The 20,766-nt window shown below is 40.7% G+C and overlaps 1 long non-coding RNA gene across 2 annotated transcripts; it reads left to right on the top strand.

The window, feature by feature from the left end:
* Nucleotides 1-4,234: 4,234 nt before the first annotated feature.
* LOC122303597 lies at nucleotides 4,235-11,878 on the top strand. 2 transcript variants are annotated; one of them, XR_006240775.1, is made up of 2 exons: nucleotides 4,235-10,313; nucleotides 11,173-11,878. It is a non-coding gene; the product is annotated as an uncharacterized LOC122303597 (long non-coding RNA). The 2 variants fall into 2 exon arrangements; XR_006240774.1 differs by having other exon boundaries at nucleotides 10,678-11,878.
* Nucleotides 11,879-20,766: the final 8,888 nt, after the last annotated feature.

The following is a 20,766-nucleotide window of genomic DNA, read 5'->3' as shown; positions in this document are numbered from 1 at the left end:
CCTGCTCTTTTCTCCATCAAATCATGTTATGTAATTTCATAGTTGAAAGAGATAGAAGGCACAGAGAGATTGTTTTCTGGAAGCCACTCAAGGAGGCCATGCAGATCATCTCCTGTGGCTAGTCCTGTGGCACTTCTCACAAATTCTCAATCTTTCTGTCTTTGTTATTTGCTTTTCTGTTTTTTTTTTTTTTTGGGTACTTTTGTATTCGACATGAAAGATTAAGATCAATATGTTTTTTCAATGTTACCTTTCAAGGCTATGTTTTTTTTAATATAGTTAATCAGTTTTAACAGCACCAATGTTCCTCTTGTTGTTGGCAAAATAACACGAAATAAATATTTTCCTTCATCAATAAACTACACCATCAACAAGGATTGAGCAGAGTACTCGATAGGTAATTATAGAATGGAAGACAGCTCGCCGGAGAAGAAATTAGGTTGTGTTAATCCTGTATATGTGAGTTACTTCTTTTCCCAACGTGAGATTTAGCTATTGAGGTGATTCTATTTCCAGATATGGGATATTCGGACACAAGGTTTAGAAATGTTTTGTATCCATGTTTTCTTTTCTTTTGTGGAGATCTTTTCCTGCCTTTTTGCATCTTCTCAGAGTTAAGTATAAATCTACGAGAAGTGAGAAATGTACACTGTTTATGCTTTATTGTTACAAGCTGGTAATACCTCTTATACATCATACTTCAAAATTAAAACTCTTGGCACCTGGACTGAGTTTTCTGCATGAATTAATTTCCTTTTTGTTGTTGTTGTTGTAACTTTAACAGATGGAAGAAGATTCTGTGAGCTGTAATGTTGGTATAACCCAAGGGGTTGGCGACTCCTCTTCTATTCCATTGGATGTAGAGGAGCTTGGGACTCTTCCAACCCCTTCTTCATCCACATATACACAAGAACCTACCCGTTCCATTCCACCTTTACCCAAGAAATCCAAAATAAAACCTAGCAACCAATCTGTGGTATGGGAACACTATACTAGAGTGCAACCTATTGACCACGATAACCCAAAAGCTCAGTGCAATTATTGTGCTAAGCTATACAGTTGCCACTACAAAAATGGCACTTCATCTATGTTACACCACCTCCAGAATGCATGTGAAACTTCCCCTCTTAGAGTTAAAGGAGTTGGAAGAAGTCAATCCTCTAGTGTTAAGAGGGATGCGGAGGGAAGAGTGTGTAGTCCACAAGTCCTAGTAAAGTACGATGCAGAAAAACTTAGGGTGTCAACCGCTAAGTATTTTATTAGATGCGAATTGCCTTTTAGGCTTGTGGAGCATGAAGGTTTTATTGAATATGTAACGGATTTAGAGCCTCGATTTACTTTGCCATCCCGAGGCACTTTAAAAAGGGATTGTATTAAACTGTATAAAGAAAAGAATATACAATTAAAAAAATTGTTGGATGGTCAAAGAATTTGTCTTACCACCGATACTTGGACGTCGGTGCAAAATCTGAACTACATGTGCATTACCGCACATTTTATTGATTGCAATTGGAGATTGCACAAAAAAATACTTAAGTTTTGTCAAATTCTTGACCATAGGGGCGAAACCATTGGGAGAGTGTTAAACTCGGGATTGCATAAATGGGGTATTGATAAAATTTTAACCATCACAGTTGATAATGCATCCTCAAATGATGTTGCTGTTGATTATATGAGGAGGAGAATAAAAGACCATGATCGTACTATACTGGGTGGTGAATTTCTTCACATGCGATGTGCTGCCCATATATTGAATCTAATTGTTATGGACGGCTTGAAGGATGTAATTGATTTTGTGTCAAATATTAGGGATGCTGTCCGGTATGTGAAATCCTCACCTTCAAGATTTGCCAAGTTCAAGGCTTGTGCGGTAAAGGAAAAAATTAGTGGGAGGATGATTTGCTTGGATGTTCCTACTAGATGGAACTCTACATATTTGATGTTGAGTACCGCTGAAAAACACAAACAAGCCTTTGAACAATATGCGTTTGTGGATGACCAATTCTTGAACCCCACTAACAATGATTGGAAAAATGCACAGATTTTTGTGGAGTTGATGAAAGTTTTTTATGATGTTACATTGAGCATTTCTGGTTCTTTGTATGTGACAGCTAATATTTATTTTGAACAACTTTGCACAATTGAGGATACATTAAATTATATGTGCTTGAGTGATGATATTATCACTAGTACTATGGGCATAAATATGAGAAACAAGTATGAGAAGTATTGGGGTAGCACAAATAGGTTCAACTTGATGATATATGTTGCTTTTGTGCTTGATCCACAATATAAAATGATGGCAATGAATTTCTGGTTACAAAAATGCAGAGGGTGTGAGTTGGCAAATAAGATAGAGGACATGGTTAAACTCCTTTTAGGCCGCTTGATTGAGCAGTATAATACATTTCGTGTGGCTAGTGGGAGGAGTTCTAATGTGGCTCAAGGAAGGCCAAGCAGCACTAATATAAATATTGGTAATGAGCCAGCACCGGTTCCTACTAAATTTAAGATCATGTTTACCAACTTTCTTAAGGAACGGTGTGTTACGGAGTTTAGATCAGAGCTAGATAGATATTTTTCTGAGACGTGTATAGACGACTCGCTCGGTTTTGATATCTTAGATTGGTAGAGAATTAATGCCGTTAACTATCATGTCCTTGCTGAGGTAGCACGTGATGTGTTAGCCACTCCCATTTCCACTGTTGCCTCGGAGTCCGCATTTAGTACTGGAGGACGCATATTGGATCCTTTTAGGAGTTCCTTGTCTCCAGAAACTGTTGAAGCTCTCATTTGCACTCAAAATTGGTTAAGGACCAAACCAATTAACATTCGGGATTTGGAAGAATACATACAGTTGATAGACCTTGAAGGTAAGTTTGAAACGTGAAATATTTTTTTTAATATCTATCTAATTCGGTTTATTATCCATCTAACGCAATTTTTAATTTTTTTTAGACGATCATCTAGCTTCATCTTCAACCGAGGCTGATGTGAGTCTCCATTCTTATTCATGCAGAAAAGTTTATCCTTGGTTAATCTTCAATGGAGGTAAGAGATTTTGTGCTTGTTCTTGGTTGAGTTCCAAAGAGTTTATTGATTTGGTTTTATCATATAGGTTCTGGATAGGAACTTCTTGTTCTTTTTAATACTTTTGCCTGTTATTATGATTTTATCACATTTTTAATCAATTTAGCCATCACTGGCCTGCAATATTTGTCACTTCTCGCTTAACACAGAAAGACAAAACCCATTGGCTCTAATAGATCCAAATTGTCGCCCACATGATTTTTTTTTTTAAGAAATCCTAATTACTAATAATTTGATTTTAAAAATATTATCAAGAACATGATGATATTTGCTCTTCTCTGCTTTGTATTTGTTTCAGGGTTTTAACTTCTTGTGTACTATTTATATATATATATATATATATATAGTTCATGAAATTGGCAACGCAATCCAAATCTTAGTTGATATGATTTTATGCTATGATTTCTCCATTAATACTTTGGCTGGTCTCGTGATAGTTGAGTCTACATGTGTTGGGTGCTTGTTTTGTTACATGCTTTTGCATTGGGAATTGTGATATAACAACCGAATTGGCATTTTATGTTGGCCTTATTTTCATGCATGGAATTGACTATAAAATCTGTGTCTTTTGTTTAGTATGGACTTTGTGGACACAAGGCATTTCTTTGAAGTTGATTCCTATCATTCCATGCATGGACGTGTCAATGATGGGTCAAGAGCGCTCAACTTCTACAGGATTGTTGGTTGGATGCACTGAATTATTGATCAGTAGGAATTTGTAATCTGATTTATCTTCTCATTTTCACTTTGTGTATATTTTTGCATGAATTGGGATGATTTTGTAATGAGGAATGTTGATCTAAAAAAGAAAAAGAAAAAGAAACGTTATGTGCAAGATCTGAAGGAACAATATTTTGAAAGAACATTAATAATCAGACTTTGTTTTAAAAAAAAAAAAAAAAAACTCGGGTATAGGCCGGAACCCGGATTTCCAGGTTGTAAAAATCCAGATCAATCCAGGTTCCAGCCCGGGTCATAACCCGGGTATATCCGGGCCGGAGTCCGGCCCAGATTTGGAATCCAGGTTTCGGACCGAATATACTCGAATATCTGGTCCGGTACCCGGTTGCCGAGCCCTACCTAGGCCTTTGAGAGCACTCTCATTGGCATAGGTAAAGTCTAACTTTAGCTAAAATTTAGCTAACATGTCCCTTAAAACTTTCATATTGAATTAGCGGGAAACCCTCTCTCGCTAGTGGAAACCGTCCTATTCTCACTAGAACCTTCTCCCCATTCTCTCCCTCACTCCCGTAACTCTCTCTCACTCATGTAACTCTCACTCCCGATCACTCCCAACGTAAGACCCCGCGATCTACCGTTCGAGAAACTCCCACTCTCCTCAAACCTGATCACACCCGAAATCCCTCTCCCGTTTCACTCTCTCACTTCTGAAATCCCTCTTCCCATTTTTATTCTAGATCTCACTCCCAAAACCCCTCACGAAACCCCTACCGATTGACATTCACCACTCCCTCTCCACAACTGAGCCCCCGTGAAGCATCTCCTCCTCAATGACAGCCACAAAAACCCTCGACGACAACTTGGTTGTTAATTTCTGTGGTTTTTCTCTTCTCCTAACTCTCATAATTTTTTGTGGTTGTTAATTTCTTGCTTATTTTATTACTGTTGAGCATGGTTATTATTTTATTTGTGATCTGATGGAGATTTCTTGATTAATTTCTTCCATGGTTATTGTTGATTTCTTTTTTGTTTGAAAAAATAGTAAGAGAAGAAAAACGGGGACTTTTTCATTTTGATGGAGATTTCTTGATTTTTTTTTTTTAACATGGCAGCTGATGTTGTAGCTATTACCTTTGCCATAGAAATTGGGAGATGACTACATATTGTAGGGCTATGCATATTGATGAGATTTCTTGATTTTGTTTGAACGTGATTTTTTTGTTTGAACATGGTAGCTAACGTTATGCATAACAGGACAAGAGAACTGTAACATTGCTGATAATGGATGTAACGAAATGATAGAAATAGATAGGAAATAGCACTGCTTTCTTCGAGGTAAAGCTCCTCCAATACATAGAGAGAAGAGAAATAGGGTTTTTTTTTGTATATTAACTTTTGTATATTAACTTTCAGATAATTCCAAACAGGTTCTAGGTGCCAAATGTAAATGACTCTCTACTGGGTTAAGAGGCCTTAACATACGAACTCAACAATTAAAAGACTCGGGCTCATGGCCCACTTACACAGATTGAATACGTAAATAACATCATAGACCCACTAGGGCCAATCTTTCATTGCTTTTAGTTTCTAGGGATCTATCCGCACTCCTTCCACAGATATGAGATGGCCCAAATAGGCTACTTCCTTGCATCCAAAGTGACATTTGGATCGCTTAGCGTAAATTTTTGTTGTTGCAGTACGTTAAGGGTAACTTAGAGGTGTTGCACATGTTCCTCCACTGTTTTACTGTACATAAGAATATCATTAAAAAAAAGTATGAATTTTCTCAAATGGGGCCTAAATACCTCGTTCAAGAGGCTTTGGAAGGTGGATGATGCATTAGTTAGCCCAAAAGCCATAACGAAGAATTCATAGTGGTTTTCATGCTTCCTAAATGCTGTCTTGGGAACATCTTCTGTTTTAACAAGGATTTAGTGGTAGCCCGACCTCAAATCCAACTTTGAAAAATTTTTTGCTCCATATAGTTCATCCATAAGCTCTTCCACCATCAAAATAGGGTATTTATCATTCATGGTGACATTATTTAGGCCTCGGTAGTCGACACATAATCTACACGTACCATCTGCCTTACAGACTTGCAACACTGGGGATGAATAGGAACTTTGACCAGGCTGTATAACCCCAGTCGATAGGAGTTCCTGCACTATTTTTTCAATCTCTTCCTTTTGGTAATAGGGGTATAGATAGGGCCTTAGGGAGATGGGCTTGGTTCCGGGTAGTAAGTTTATGACATGGTCGTAGGTTCAGGATGGGGGCAATCCCTTGGGATCTAAAAATACATCAGTGAATTGCTATAACAGTGGTTGTAAATCTGCTAGAACAGCTTCTATACCTGCTGAGTTGGTAGGTTTCACCTCTTTAATCACTTGTAAAATTATGCCCCTTTTTTCCAACCCATCAAGCTTCTTGAAAGTTCTTTCTTTGATCATTTTAGCCCCTACCAATCTTTGCATGGAGACATCTTTTCCTAGGAACTGAAAGTCTGAAACTACATTATTAACTTTTCAAAGTTCCATAAAATTGACCCCAAGTCTCTTAGCCAATTAATTCCCAAGACCATGTCTTAGCCCGCCATGACCAATACATGGACATCCACAGTGAAAACAATCCCCTGAATTAACACTTTGACACCCTTACATTTCCCTTCACTAGGTAGTAATTCCCTATTGGCAACTCTCATCTTCAACCTCTCATTGACGTCAAGAGGAAGTTTATTTCTTTTTATAACTACTGGGTCCAAAAAAATGTGAGTAGACCTTGTATCCACCAAGATAGTAACCCATTGGTTGCCAATTCTTCCCTTCACCCGCATGGTTCTCAAGTTGTGAGACCCAATTAGTGCATGGAGTGAAATTTCGGGGCTACTTTGGGTGCAGCAAGATCAGGGGGTGGTGTTTCCTCACCTTGGCCACTATCACACGGCTTATCATCACAAGCCACTGTCAATTCATTTTCCAGCAACACGTCCTCCAACAAGTACAACTTAGGCCTTTGGCACTTGTGCCCTAGGTGCCATTTTGCATCACAATAATAACATAGTTCCTTCTCCCTCCTATCTTGCATTTGTTGTTAGTTAATTTTATGTATGGGTAGGGATGGTTTTGAAAATGGTTTGTTGGCATTTGGTGTTTTATTATGGAAAAATGGTGGCTGGTTGGGAGTTTTGAGGATACTAGGGTTTGGGGAGTAGTTAAGGCTAAATCTGGTTGGGTTTTTCGTGGTTGGGTTGATCTTTTCTTCGATTTTGGATAATCTGTAGGCTGAGGTTAAATCATGAGGAGACATTTTAACAGTCAACTGAATGTCATCTCTTAGCCCACTAATAAAGCAATTGAGTTTGTAGGGGTCTGTCAATGCCTTTAATTTGTTAGCTAAGGTTTCAAACCTTGCTTTGTACTCCTCTATAGACCCATTTTGTCTCAGTTTTGCCAGGGCCTCCATGAGGTCATCATATAAATTAGGGCAAAATCTCACTAATAAGGTCTTAATAAAAGTGTCCAAATCATGAACTTGTCTGGATTCTTCTAACCCTTGGAACCAAGTGAGGACCTTACCCTCCATGGGAAATTAGGCAAGTCTTAGCTTGTATTGTGGTAGTGTGTTATGAAAAGTAAAAAACTAATGCACTTTATAAATCCAACCAGTAGGATCTTGTTGTGCACCGAAAAATCAAGTCTGATGGTATGAGCTTGGATCTCACCATAGGGTTGATATAGGCCCTGCTCCTTACAGTTCTGAACATCCGAAGAAGAGTCTCCATTGTTGTTTTGCCTTTGCATTTTCGTAGTCAAGCCTGTGAGCTATTGCATAACAGTATCCAACCGCCTTTTCATGGTTGTCACCTCTATTTCCAGCACCTTGTTTATTTTTTTCACAGCATTAAGACCATGTTGTAGTTGGTTCATTCTTGTGCCTTCAGCCGTGTATGTAATATTGAGATACAGAGAATTGGTATCTCTGATACCACTTGTAACACTACTGATAATGGATGTAACAGAATGATAGAAATAGATAGGAAATAGCGTTGCTTTCTTCGAGGGAAACGCCTCCCGTATGTAGAGAGAAGAGAAATAGAGTTTTTTTTATTAACTTTCAGATAATTCCAAACAGGTTCCAGGTACCAAATGTAAAGGACTCTCTACTGGGCCAACAGGCCTTAACATACGGCTCAACAATTAAAAGACTCAGGGTCATGGCCCACTTACACAGACTTAATATGTAAATAACATCATAGACCCACTAACACTAAGCCTACACAGGCAAGCCCCTGGCCCATGAACCCAGCCGTGTATTTCCCCCTTTGAACACAACAGAACACTTAGAACAACCACTTAACACAGAACACTTAGAGTTCCTTCCTTCTATCAGTCATCTTCACATGGTTTAGGGTTTGACTACCCAGCTCCACCATGTCGTGCGCTGCACCGCCACTCCTTCCACCATCTAAGCCGATGGCCGTTACAAAATCCTTTGTTTGATCATGGTAGCTGATTTTTTGTTAGTATATTTCGTTTAATAAATTTAGGTATTCATGACCAAAAACTTTGGTGTTGGTTATTATAGAAAAACCTTTAACTAATTCAGAACATATTAAAACTTAGGACAGAAAAATCTTTAACTAATTCAAGACAGATATCGGACACAAAAACATAACAGATTTAGGACACTGAAACACAAAGACTGCCACCATCAACCTTTAACTAATTCAGGACATATTTAAAACCTTTAATTAATTAAGTTTCACATATTATGTATTAGGTTGATAGATGAAAATGTATGAACTTTTGATATACTTTTATGAACTTATGTAGTAGCTATGAATTTTTTGATAAAATTAAGTTTTGACAGATTATGAAGTTAATTTAGAAAGATAGATGGATTTTATGTATTTTAATATAGAGATTGTTGGAAATTATGAATATTAAAATAAAAAGTATTTTAAAAATAACTAAATAATGCATTAAAAAGTATATATAAGAATTAAAAAAAATATATTATATATTACTACAGAGAGTAAAATAACTAATCCAATTTGAAGTCCAAGTTTAAAGTCATTAGGCATAAAGCAAAAAGTGGCATATTAGCCAAACTTTACCAAAAACTTTGCCTAAGCCAATGAGAGTGGTCCCTTTGAGCCCATCGCTGAGTCAACCCCCTCTTTACACAAGAATATAACTCTGTAAGCGTGCCTATTGGTTTTAATATTTATACAAGTGGCTTTTATTTTGTTTGTGTAGTTAGATAAACTTCATGTATATAAGTACATGAGTTAGCCTTCATTTGTACATATAGTTCTTACATAATACAATATTACTTCTCTCCTTTTTCTTACTTTCTTGCCTTCTGCTATTCTGTTATGGTATTAGAAAAAAATTGAATGAAGCTTTGTCCATGGGTGTTTTGTCCACTTCTGCTTCACTTTCCTCTGTAGATGATGTTTCTAACCCACACTTTTTGCCTCACGATGATGCTCCAAGTGCTTAATTCATAACTCAACCACTCCCTGACTACAATTATTATACATGGGATAGGTCTATGACTATGATACTCATCGCCAAGAACAAACTTTGTTTTGTTGATGGCACTCTACCACAACCTTCTAAGAATGATCCATTGTTCCATTCCCAGATTCGGTTCGATACAATGGTATTTTCATGGCTTTTGAACTCTTTAACAAAAGAAATCGCTGCAAGTGTGATCTTCATTGAATCTGCTGATAATGTAAGGAAGGAACATTGTGAATGCTTCTCTCATTGCAACAATATTCAGATCTTTCAACTTCGGAAGGCCATTTTTAGTTTAACTCAAGAACAGTCCTCTGTCAATGCTTATTTTACTCATCTGAATGCAATATGGAATGAAATACATAATTATCACCCTTTTTCAATGTGTTCTTGTGGTGCTATGAAAACTGTGGTGGACTTTCACCAACAAGAATATGTTCTACAATATTTGATGGGCATCAATGAGTCTTTTACTAATACTCGAGGTCAGATCTTGTTATACGATCCTCTCTCTTCTATTAACAAAGTCTTTTCACTTGTTGTTCAAGAAGAGAGACAACGTTAGATTAGTCAATCTATTTTTGACAATTTTGTGCCTGAACCAATGGATATGATTACACAATCACAGCCTCTCAAAATAAGTTCTCTAGAAACAAGGCAATTATTGTAGGGTAAGCCTTATTTTAGCCATTGTGGGATCCAGGGTCATACAATTGAAAAATGTTTCCGAATATGTTGCTTCTCACCTAGCTTCAAGTTCACCAAGAACAAGCAACTTTCTAACAAATTTGAACCTCATTCTACAAATCAAATTTCCACTAATAATTCTACAACCAGTTATGGTCCAATCATGCCATTCTCTCAAGAGCAGTCCCAACATCTTATTTCTAGGCTTCAATCTCAATCTCCTTTACATAATAAACCTTCTTTTTTCACCAAATCAAGTATCTGCTAATCATGTAGGTACTATTTCTTCATCTGAGAGTGCCTTAAGTTCATCTATTCCTTCTTTCTGAGGTACAGGTTTTTATATTTCTCAACCTTTATCTATATTCTCTGTTAATCATGATCTCTCTACAATATCTTCTATTCATTCTTGGATATTTGACACAAGTATAACTGATCATATGATCAATTCATTTCTTCTCTTTACATCAATTAGCTCTACAATTTGTATTTCAGTTCAATTACCAAATGGTAATTTTGTTTTAGTTACTCACATCGGTATTGTTCAAATTTATGCATCTTTAATTCTTAAAGATGTTCGAATTAAAGATGTTCTTTATGTTCCATCTTTTCATTGTAATCTCATCTCTGTTAGTAATTAGTATATCAGTTACCTTGTTGCCTCATTTTCTTTCATAATTTTTGTTTCCTATAGAACCTCTCAACCTAGAAGACGATTTAAGTGGGTAAACAAAATCAAGGTCTTTATCATTACTGCAAGATTCACACCAAACTGTTGATGATTCTTCTGTTTCTTTTTCCCATTGTTATTCTAGTAAATCTATTAATAATACCTTTGAACCATGGCATCGTATTGGTATTTCTACGATAATTACCCAAATATAATGTGTTAGGGCTTTGTACCTTATGTCACCAATTGGAGCATGCCTCTTTTCTTGGTGATCATTGAACTTTTTTTATAGCTGGGAGAAGAAGACCATATAATTATATAGAGTAATGATTTGTATGCACTTCAAATACACAAGTTCACAGTCACTTTATTAAAAAGTGGACGTGACCACTTTACAAAAGTGTAAAAAAATCTATTGGTTTTTTAGAAACCTACTTAAAGAAAACGATGTTTTGTAATTATCTCTCCTTTTTTAGAGTGTCTCTAGTTTGTTTTATTTATTTTCTTGGAATATTACAGCTTACCATAATCTATACAAGGAGGAAGTAAAACAGAGTACATATGGCATGAGTAAAATTGGAGAGCAGTGCAAGGGTAAAGAGCATATATGTCATGATTTAAGGTTGCTGCATTAGGAAGCTTGGGAGCCGTTGTGTTGTAATCGTCCACGATTTTCTTCAATAATTGCTACTTGGTTTGTAAACTTTTAACCGTTGGCTTGAGGTTGATTATTATTTTCAATACCTCCTGCAAACTGAGCTAATGAATGAGGTTGAGGTTGGGAGGATAAAACAAGTAAAGGGTTTTGTGAAAATATCGGCAACTTGCGAGGAAGAATGAACATGTTGTGTTTGAAGAAGCACGAGTGTAACCCGTTCTCGAACATAGTGATAATCAACTTAAATATGTTTACTGTGAGAATGGAGCACTGGATTGCAAGGTAGATAAAGAGCACTAAGATTGTCACAAAATAAAGTAGGTGCTTTTGGTAAACTAACACCAAGATCATGAAGAAGCAAGGTGAGCCAAGTCAGTTCAGTAATTGTGTGAGCCATAGCACAATATTCAGCTTCAGTGTTGGATCTTCATACTGTACTTTATTTTTTGCACATCAAAAGATGCATATGTTGCTAAGAAAGGTATAGAAACTGATGGTGGGCATCCTGCCTAACCAGCGTAAAAAAAGGCATTTATTCAATGTTTTGGAGTGTAATTCAATGCTGAAGTTAGTGCACTCTTCCTTGAATATGGCGTAAAATATGCTTAACCATCTTATAGTGGCCCTATGTGGGGTTGTGCATGAACTAAGAGACAAAGTTGATATTGAAGGCAAAGTCCAGCCGAATAAGGGTGAGCTATTGAAGAGTATCAACGATGCTCAAATAATGTGAAGGATTAGAGTATGGATGTGTCCTAGAGGAGTTTTTAGTTTTATGAGTCATAGAAGTTGGCATTGGTTGACAATCTTTCATTTGAGCACGAAGAAGAATATCTAAAACATATTTGGTATGAGAAAGCAATAAACCTTTAGTAGTATTAGTCACTTGAATGCCAAGTAAATAATGTTCCAAGTAAATAATGTAAAGGTCCTAAATCTTTCATATCAAGCTCATGATTGAGAGCAAGAAGAAAATCATTAAGTAAGTTTGGATTAGAACTAGTAAGTATAATATCATCCACATAGAGTAATAAAAAAAAGGATTCCATGAGATAGATAACATATAAGTAGTGAAGGATCAGAAATGCTGCAAAAGAACCCAAACTCTTAAAGAAATGTACTTAAACGATCAAACAATACATGAGGGTTCTACTTTAGGCCATAAAGAGCTCGATGTAACTTGCAAACATGATTAGGAAAGTCCTTGTGAATTAAAATAGGGCTTTTTCCATAAAAACATATTCATTTAAAAGACCACATAAAAATGCATTTTTGACATCTAATTGGCGAATATCTAATTTTTGAACTAATGTGGTGGTAAGGACAGTGCGGATAATATTAGATTTGATGACGGGAGAAAAGGTTTCTGAGTAATCAATTTTTGTGAGAGTGTCTAATTCATTGTGCATAGCTTGAATCCAGCCTTCACATTTAAGGGCAGATCAAACAGGAGGTCTTAGGTTCATGGGGATGGGTAAAATATCATGAAATTAAGTGAGTGTATTTAAGATTTGGTTTATGTATACTCATTTTTTACTAAGTAAGCATAGGGTGAGGAGGTGTTTCAGGTGTCGAATGAAAATGTGTGGGAAGCGCAAATGATATGGATAAAAAGTTGATTGATGATGTGCATGAGAATGAGGGATGTTAGTGCTAGACGGTGCCACGTGTATTATAAAAAGTGCTATTTTGGGAACTTGCATGTGGAGGGTTGTTAGTGTTAAGATGTGTGTTAGTGGTTGGTGGGCATGCAAAATTGGGGAGGGAGGTGATTATAACGTGGAATGCATGTTAGCACCAATTGGTGTAGTTGTCCCTAAGGAAAAATGAGAGAAATATTGGGGTGACAAACAATCCGAGAAAACAGAGAGAGTATGAGATGGGGAGGTGGGATAGTGAAGACCTGCAGGGTGTTTGAAGGAAGAATTCATCTCATAAAAAATAATATGGCAGGAGATATACATGTGTCTAGTGGAAGGGAAAAAAACACTTACAACCTTTGCAGTTAGTGCGAAAACCCATGAAGACACATGGAGTGATTTTGCATCAAATTTATTGGTGGAGGTATTCCATAAATATGGAAAACAGTTGGACCCAAAACTCTATAGAGAGGATAAATTAGGGTGATAACCGTAAATTTTAAAGAATTGAGACTCGTGACCAAGGCTTGCGGAAGGAAGATTATTTATTAAATAAACCACCACGGAGAAGGCCTCAACCCAAACTCGCTTAAGCATACTACTTTGATATGCCTTATTGATGTCGTGTTTTGTGGCCTGAGTAGTTCCACGGGGCCCATTCTGGAGAGCCTACAAGATGAACAAAGAGTGGACTCGGGTTGAGCCGGTGAGTCCTTCGATGCCAAAGTTACCTGAGAATTCTAAGTATGTGTATAATGAACAAGTATCCAATCCTTTTTACTGGAAGGGATCAGGGAATTTATACCTGGCTTGGACTCTAGCTTCAAGGGGAAGTGTGGGATGCCAAGTTGTGTCTGGGTCAGACCTATCACAAGCCTGATCCAGCAGTGTTCTGCCATACCATGGTCACTTGGTTTCAAGGGTAAACCGTTGTGTGCTGGTATATTCTGTCATACTTTAAATGCGACATACCCCTGGCCGCCCATGACTGGGCAGGTCTGACTTCTAGTGCATCACACATTTTCTTGTTCAATGTGACCCAATCAGACCCCAATTCTTGTAATGGCTTTGAGCAGCTTGGGCTTGTGATGGGCCTCTCAACCAACTATGGCCCACGACCTGGGGGCCCCTTTCATGGGGCAAAAGGGGTTGCTGGGACAAGCCCAATCCTCTCCATCACAGGGTTGAGGTCGAACCTGGAGAGTGTGCATCGAAATGCTACAGTAGTTCTACCCTTCCCCCTCCTTAACGGGCTCAAGCCATCTTATTTCTTCCCTTGGCAGTCTCTTTTGTTTCTATTTCTTCCTTTTATGTAAATGGTGCGTAGTGCTTTTTTATTAATGAAAGCATCTACCTTTACAACAGTGTTTTATGTACTTTACTTTTCATGCTTCGAGAGTAAGGTTCATGCATATCTTTTTGATAGGCTCAACCCGAGGGCCTGGTTAGACTGGGGTCGGCTATCCTCAAAGATGTGGCCTTAGCCCATTGAATCTTCGGACTCAATAATCGTTGCGAGTTCTAGGGACTCAACTTTGTTGGATGGGGTTCAGCTAGTCTCGGAAACTTGGTCTTAACTCGTATATGGTTGCAAGTTTAGGGATTCAACTTTGTCGGATGGGGGTCAGCTAGTCTCAAAAACTTGACCTTAGCCCGTATATGGTTGCAAGTCTAGGGACTTAACTTTGGTGAACGGGGGTTGGCTACTTTAAAACTTGGCCTTACCCCTCAGCTAATTGCAAGTAGAGGGACTCGGCAAGTCTAAGGACCCGACTTTGTTAGACGGGGGGTCAGCTAGTTTCGGAGACTTGGCCTTAGCCCATATATGGTTGCAAGTCTAGGGACTTGAAGAGTTTAGAGACTCAACTTTGTTGGATGGGGGTTGGCTAGTCTTAGAGACATGACCTTACCCCACAACTGGTTGTGAGTCAAGGGACTCAGCGAGTCTAGACACTCGCTTTGTCAGACGGGGGTTGGCTAGTCTAAAAGACTTGGCCTTAGCCCGTATACGGTTGCAAGTCTAGGGACTCGACTTTGTTGGATAGGGGTCGGCTAGTCTCTGAGACTAGGCCTTACCCTGCAGCTGGTGGCGAGTCGAGGGACTCAGCAACTCTAGGACCTGGCTTTGTCGAACGGGGGTCGGCTAGTCTCGGAGACTTGGCCTTAGCCCATATATGGTTGTAAGTCTAGGGACTCGGCAAGTTTAGGGACTCAACTTTGTTGGATAGGGGTTGTTGGCTAGTCTCAGAGACTTGGGCTTAGCCCATATACGGTTGCAAGTTTAGGGACTCGGCGAGTCTAAGGACTCGACTTTGTTGGACAGGGATCGGCTAATCTCTGAGACTTGGCCTTACCCCATAGCTGGTTGTGAGTCGAGGGACTCAGTGAGTCTAGGGACTCGACTTTGTTGGACGAGAGTTCGCTAGTCTCTGAGAATTGGCTTTACCCTGTAGCTGGTTGCGAGTCGAGGGACTCAAAGAGTCTAGGGACTTGACTTTGTCTGATGGGGGTTCACTAGTCTCAGAGACTTGACCTTAGCCCGTATATGGTTGTGAGTCTAAGGACTCAACTTTGTTGGACCTAAGACAATACAGAGGTTTGAGACAAACATCAGCAGGATTTCATTCATAAAGTTTGCTTTCACATACAAGTTGTTACCCCTTGCTCTTATATAAAATATTTCTTCAAGTGCTCAGCGTTCCAAAGATAGGGGAGCTCGACTCCCTTGCTGGTCTTAAGTAATACGAGCTCAGCTTATTGCTCGCAATTACCATGTATGGGCCTTCCCAACGGGTCCTGAGCTTTCCCTCCTCCTGGATCGTGACTCATTTTTGCTTTAGCATTAGATCTCCCACTCTGAAGGAGCATGGCTTTACCTGTTTGTTGAAATATTGTTCCACCTTCCTTTTGTTGCACGCTGTGCATATGGCTGCTACTTCTCTTCTTTCTTCCAGAAGGTCCAGCTCTTCCGCTTGCCTTTTACTGATAGTGGTGGGGTCGAAGTGTTGCACACGGAATGTCGGCATTCTGACTTCAACAGGGACTACTACCTCACTTCCGTAAGCGGGGGCAAAAGGCGCTTCTATAGAACGGTTGTTCGATATGCCCACAAAACACTTAAAAGCTTGTAAGCCCATGCTCCTATATGTGTCCGTAACTTTTTCTTGAGAGTAGAGAGCAAAGTCTTGTTGGTGGTTTCAGCCTGACCGTTGTCTTGTGGGTGTCCTGGTGATGAGTATTTTACCTTGATTCCAAGCTCCACGCACCAATCCCAGTAGTGTGATTCGTCGAACTGCTTCCCATTGTTTGACACAAAGGCGTGACATATCCTAAACCTGCAAACTATTGACCTCCAGAGGAACTTCATGATGGTTCGCTAGGTGATACTTGCCAGGGCCTCTACTTCGACCTGCTTTGTGAAGTAGTCAACCGCCACCATCACAAACTTAGCTCTTCCTCTGGCCATCGGGAATGGGCCGATTAGATGGAGGCCCCATTGTGCAAAAGGTTGTGGGGCAGTTATTGATGTCAACTCCTCCTAGGGGCGGTGCAGCACCTACCCATGTTCTTGACATTTTGAGCATTTCTTGGCATAGTCTTGGGCATCTCTGAGCAAATGGGGCCAGTAGTACCTGGCCCAGGTTGCCTTCGTAGCCAAAGTTCTGCCTTTCATGTGGCTTCCACACACACCCTTATGAACTTCTGCCAGTACATACTACGCCTTTTCTAATGATAAGCACCTGAGGAGGGGCTCGGAGAAGCCCCTCTTGTAGAGGACCCCTTCAATCGTGGTGAATTGGGCTACTCTATTCCTGACCTTTCACAACTCTTCAGAATTGCTAGGCAGTTTACCCTCCAGCAGGAAGTCTCTGATGTCTGCTGCCCATTCGGGGGATGTTGGGACAATGGCGAGCTACTCCATCCTAATTGACGGGGTGTCAATCGTCCTAATAATTGTTTGTTCCAGGAGTAGGGGTTCCTTCTATCCTGATGCTACCCTTGTCAGTCGATCTACCTTTTGGTTTACCCTCTCCAAACTTGCTGGATCCAGAAGTGATCAAAATGGTCGTGCTTATTGCAGACGAGTTGAAGGTATTTCCTCAGTCTTTCTCCCTTTACTGTAAACTGTTTGAGCACTTGGTTGACTACTACCTGCGAATCAACCCTTACTTCCACCTCTTCGGCCCCCAACAATCGCGCTACTGTCATGTCTGCCAAGAGTGCCTTGTATTCAGCTTCATTGTTGGTTACCTTGAAGGCAAGTCTGGTTGGGTAATTATGCTCCTCCCCCTACTCCATTATGATGTGCACTCCAACACCCCCACTAGCTCGGCAGGATGAGCTGTCTACATAGACCTACCAGGGCTTTCTAGAGGTGTTTCTAGTGTCTCCTTCGGGAAACTGGTGAACTCTGCGATAAAGTCTGCTAAAACCTAGGCTTTAATTGTGATACGGGGTCGATACTCAATGTCAAACTCGCTAAGCTCCACTACCCACTTAGCGAGCTGCCCGAAGGTGTTTGGTTTCTAGAGGACCCTCTTGAGAGGTAGGTAGGTCAAGACTTTCATTAGGTGGGCTTGGAAGTAGGACCTCAGCCTTCTTGCTGCAACCACAAGTGCAAACACCAACATTTCCATTTGAGGGTACGGATCAGGACAGGCCTCTACCCTTCTTTTATGTCACGAATCAGGAAGGCTGAGACCATGTGTGAGGACATGGCTAAGTACACAATCAGGTCTTCTCTTGGTCTCATCTGGCTGAGAAGGGGGGGCAAGTCAAGTATTACTTCAAGTTGGAGTAGGCCTCTTCACATCTTACGTCCCACTCCTGAGCCTTCTTAAAAAATTTAAAGAAAGGTAGGCACCTGTTAGTTGACCATGCGATGAAGCGATTAAGGGCCGCCACCCTACCAGTCAGCCTCTGGACTTCATGGAGGTTACTAGGGGATCACCGGAGGGTGAAGTTTGCTACATGCATGGTCACTACTAGCGTGTCATCATGCAGGTGGAGGATCTCTTCTTTGTCCTTCTCACTGAAGCTTATGGTGACCCTCTTGGCTGACTTGGGCCTTGGGCATCCTACCCGCTATGAAGACCTCTTCATACCGAGGCCAATGAGCTTGTGCTCTTTAGGTGGCTGAGGTGGACCCTCCCCCATCATATCCCCCGGCGATCGGGTGGATCACCCTAATCGGTCTCTCCATCCTTTAGGGGCTCCTTCGAGCCTCTTGTCTGGTCACACGGTCTCTTGTGCCCATTCCCTGCCTGCCATCCATCCTGATACTGCTCTTGTCGATCTTCGGAGCAATGCCCCTGATTTGGCATATCTGCCTTTTGTCTTCTCTTCTGGGTGTAACAATCTTCTGTGCTAAGCCGGTTAGTCATGTGGTAGCTATAGTACGGGTGTCTGATTGCTTCTTGCCCCAAGTTCCTTCACGAGCTCACCTCTTTCTCTCCTTCCACCGTTAGGTTGGAGTGTGCTTGGGGACTACCCCGTGGTTGCGTGGAAGCTTTTCATTTCTTTCTTGACTTTGTCGTTCCTTTCTTCCCCCTATCACACCCTCGACTCTCCTTCTTCCTGACCGCCTTGAGGTCTGCCTACTCCATTTCAAACCATCGAGGGGTCGTCAAGGCCTCCAATGTATCCACCGTATTGATCAAACCGTCTACCCAGTCCATAAATTTTCTCAGGTTGGTCGAGGTTTGTTGGGCTATCTCCGTCATGAAGGGTTTCTTGGGCCAGACTCTACAGAAGAGGGCCGTCAGGGTAATCTTCTCATCTTAATCGTCAGTAGTCATTCGCTTCCAATTGAAGTGAGTGAGGTAGGACTTCAAGCTCTTGTTGTCACGCTACTTGACCGTCAGAAGGTATGCTGCCGGTCACCTCCTTTTCTGGCTTGCTAAGAACTATGTCATGAACAAGCGTGCCAGTTCTTCAAAGCTCCCTACTGTTCCCGATGGTAGGTATCCAAACCAAGTTCGGACCCCGCCCTTCAGTGTCACTGGAAAGGCTCGGCAGGCTACCTCTGCTAGGAAACCATGCAAGGTCATGTGGGCCTTAAACGTATCCAGGTGCTCCAAAGGGTCCTTGGTTCCATTGTACAGCTTCATCTGGGGGACCTTAAACTTTGGAAAGAGAGGAAAAGCCAGGACCCCGGCATTATAGGGCAGGTCCATGATGCCTAGTAGCTAGTCGACAATGGAGGGTGCGCCTACCTGTTTGGATATCTCAGCATACTTATCTTCCAGTTCTTGCAGTTCGAGATGCATTTAGAGCCTTTCTTCTTCTGCTGTCGCACTTGTCTGGTCATGCCATGAGTCAACATATTTGTTGTCGCTAGGTTCATCTCCTCCCACCAACTCCTCCCACCAACTCCTCATTGGTTCGCTGCAGGGCCGTATTCTCCTGGCATAGTGTTCTCATCTCCTATGTGAGCTTCCTTATTGTCTCCTCCATCTCTGCCAGTCTCACCTCCATTATACCACTCCTCTGCTCTTCTTCCCACGTTGCTCGGAAGCATGTCGATACTGGCATGTAAAGTACACACTGTTAGGGGAAAAATAATCCCACTGACGGCGCCACTATTGATATCGTGTTTCGTGGCTTATGCAGTTCCACAGGGCCCATGCAGGAGAGCCTGCAAGATGAATAAAGAGTGGACTCGAGTTGAGCCAGTGAGTCCTCCAATGCCAAAGTTAGCTAAGAATTCTAAGTATGTGTATAATGAATGAGTATCCAATCCTTTTTTATGGAAGGGGTCTGGGTATTTATACCTGGCTTGGACTCTGGCTTCGAAGGGAAGTATGGGATGCTAAGTCGTGTCTGGGTTAGACTTATCACACCCTTGATCCGACGGTGTTCTATCATATCGTGGTAGCGTGATTTTAGGGGTGCACCGTTGCGTGTAGGTATATTCTGCCATGCTTTAAATGCGACATGCCCCTGGCCGCCCATGACTGGGCAGGTCTGACTTCTGAAGCGCCACACATTTTCCAACTCGATGTGACCCAGTCAAAATCCAATTCTAGTAAACGCTTTGAGCAGCCTAGGCTTGTGATGGGCCTCTTGGCCAACTATGGCCCACGACCTCGGGGCCCCTTTCAGGGGGCAGAGGGGGTTGCTAGGATGGGCCTGGTCCTTCCCTTCCCGGCCCCTCAGTATCCCATTCTTTGGGCCCTACCCCGGGCTGCCATAGGCCCCTTTATCCCTCCTGGCTCGGGGTTACTTAGGGGCTCTGGGCTGGGCTGTTGGGATCGAGGCCCACTCCCTTCACACGCCTAGTTTGGGGATAGTACAATGGCGTCACTCATTGACACCATTTTGCTCCAGGATGTGGGGACAATAAATGTTATGAATAGTATCATTATCTTGTAAAAAACAATGGTGAGGGCTTTGCTTGTAAATTTGCTGCCACCATCAAATTGAAATTTGAAGGAAAGAACCATATATATCAACTGAAATTATCAATTAAAACTACATAGTAGGAAAGCTAATCAATAGAATTAATGGAGGCAAGACCCCAAAGATCACAATGAATTTTTTCGAGAAACCCAAACATTTTTTAGGAGGAAGAAATAAAAGGTAAAAAATTTGTTTTGCCAAGTTGACAAGTATCACATATAGAAAATGGCTTATTGAGTAATATTGTGTACAGTCATGGAATGTGTAAGCGTCGTGCAGTCATTTTGAAAAAAAGTGAGGTCTACTATTAAAAAATTAATTTCTTTGTATAGGTTCCGTATTTGTTTATTTTTTTCAAATTGATTGCGTGACGCTTGCATAATTATAACTGCAACTATCATTTTTCATACAAAT

Source organism: Carya illinoinensis, chromosome 3, assembly GCF_018687715.1.
Source record: "Carya illinoinensis cultivar Pawnee chromosome 3, C.illinoinensisPawnee_v1, whole genome shotgun sequence".
NCBI lineage: Eukaryota > Viridiplantae > Streptophyta > Magnoliopsida > Fagales > Juglandaceae > Carya > Carya illinoinensis.
This window is presented reverse-complemented; position numbering and strand designations above follow the sequence as displayed.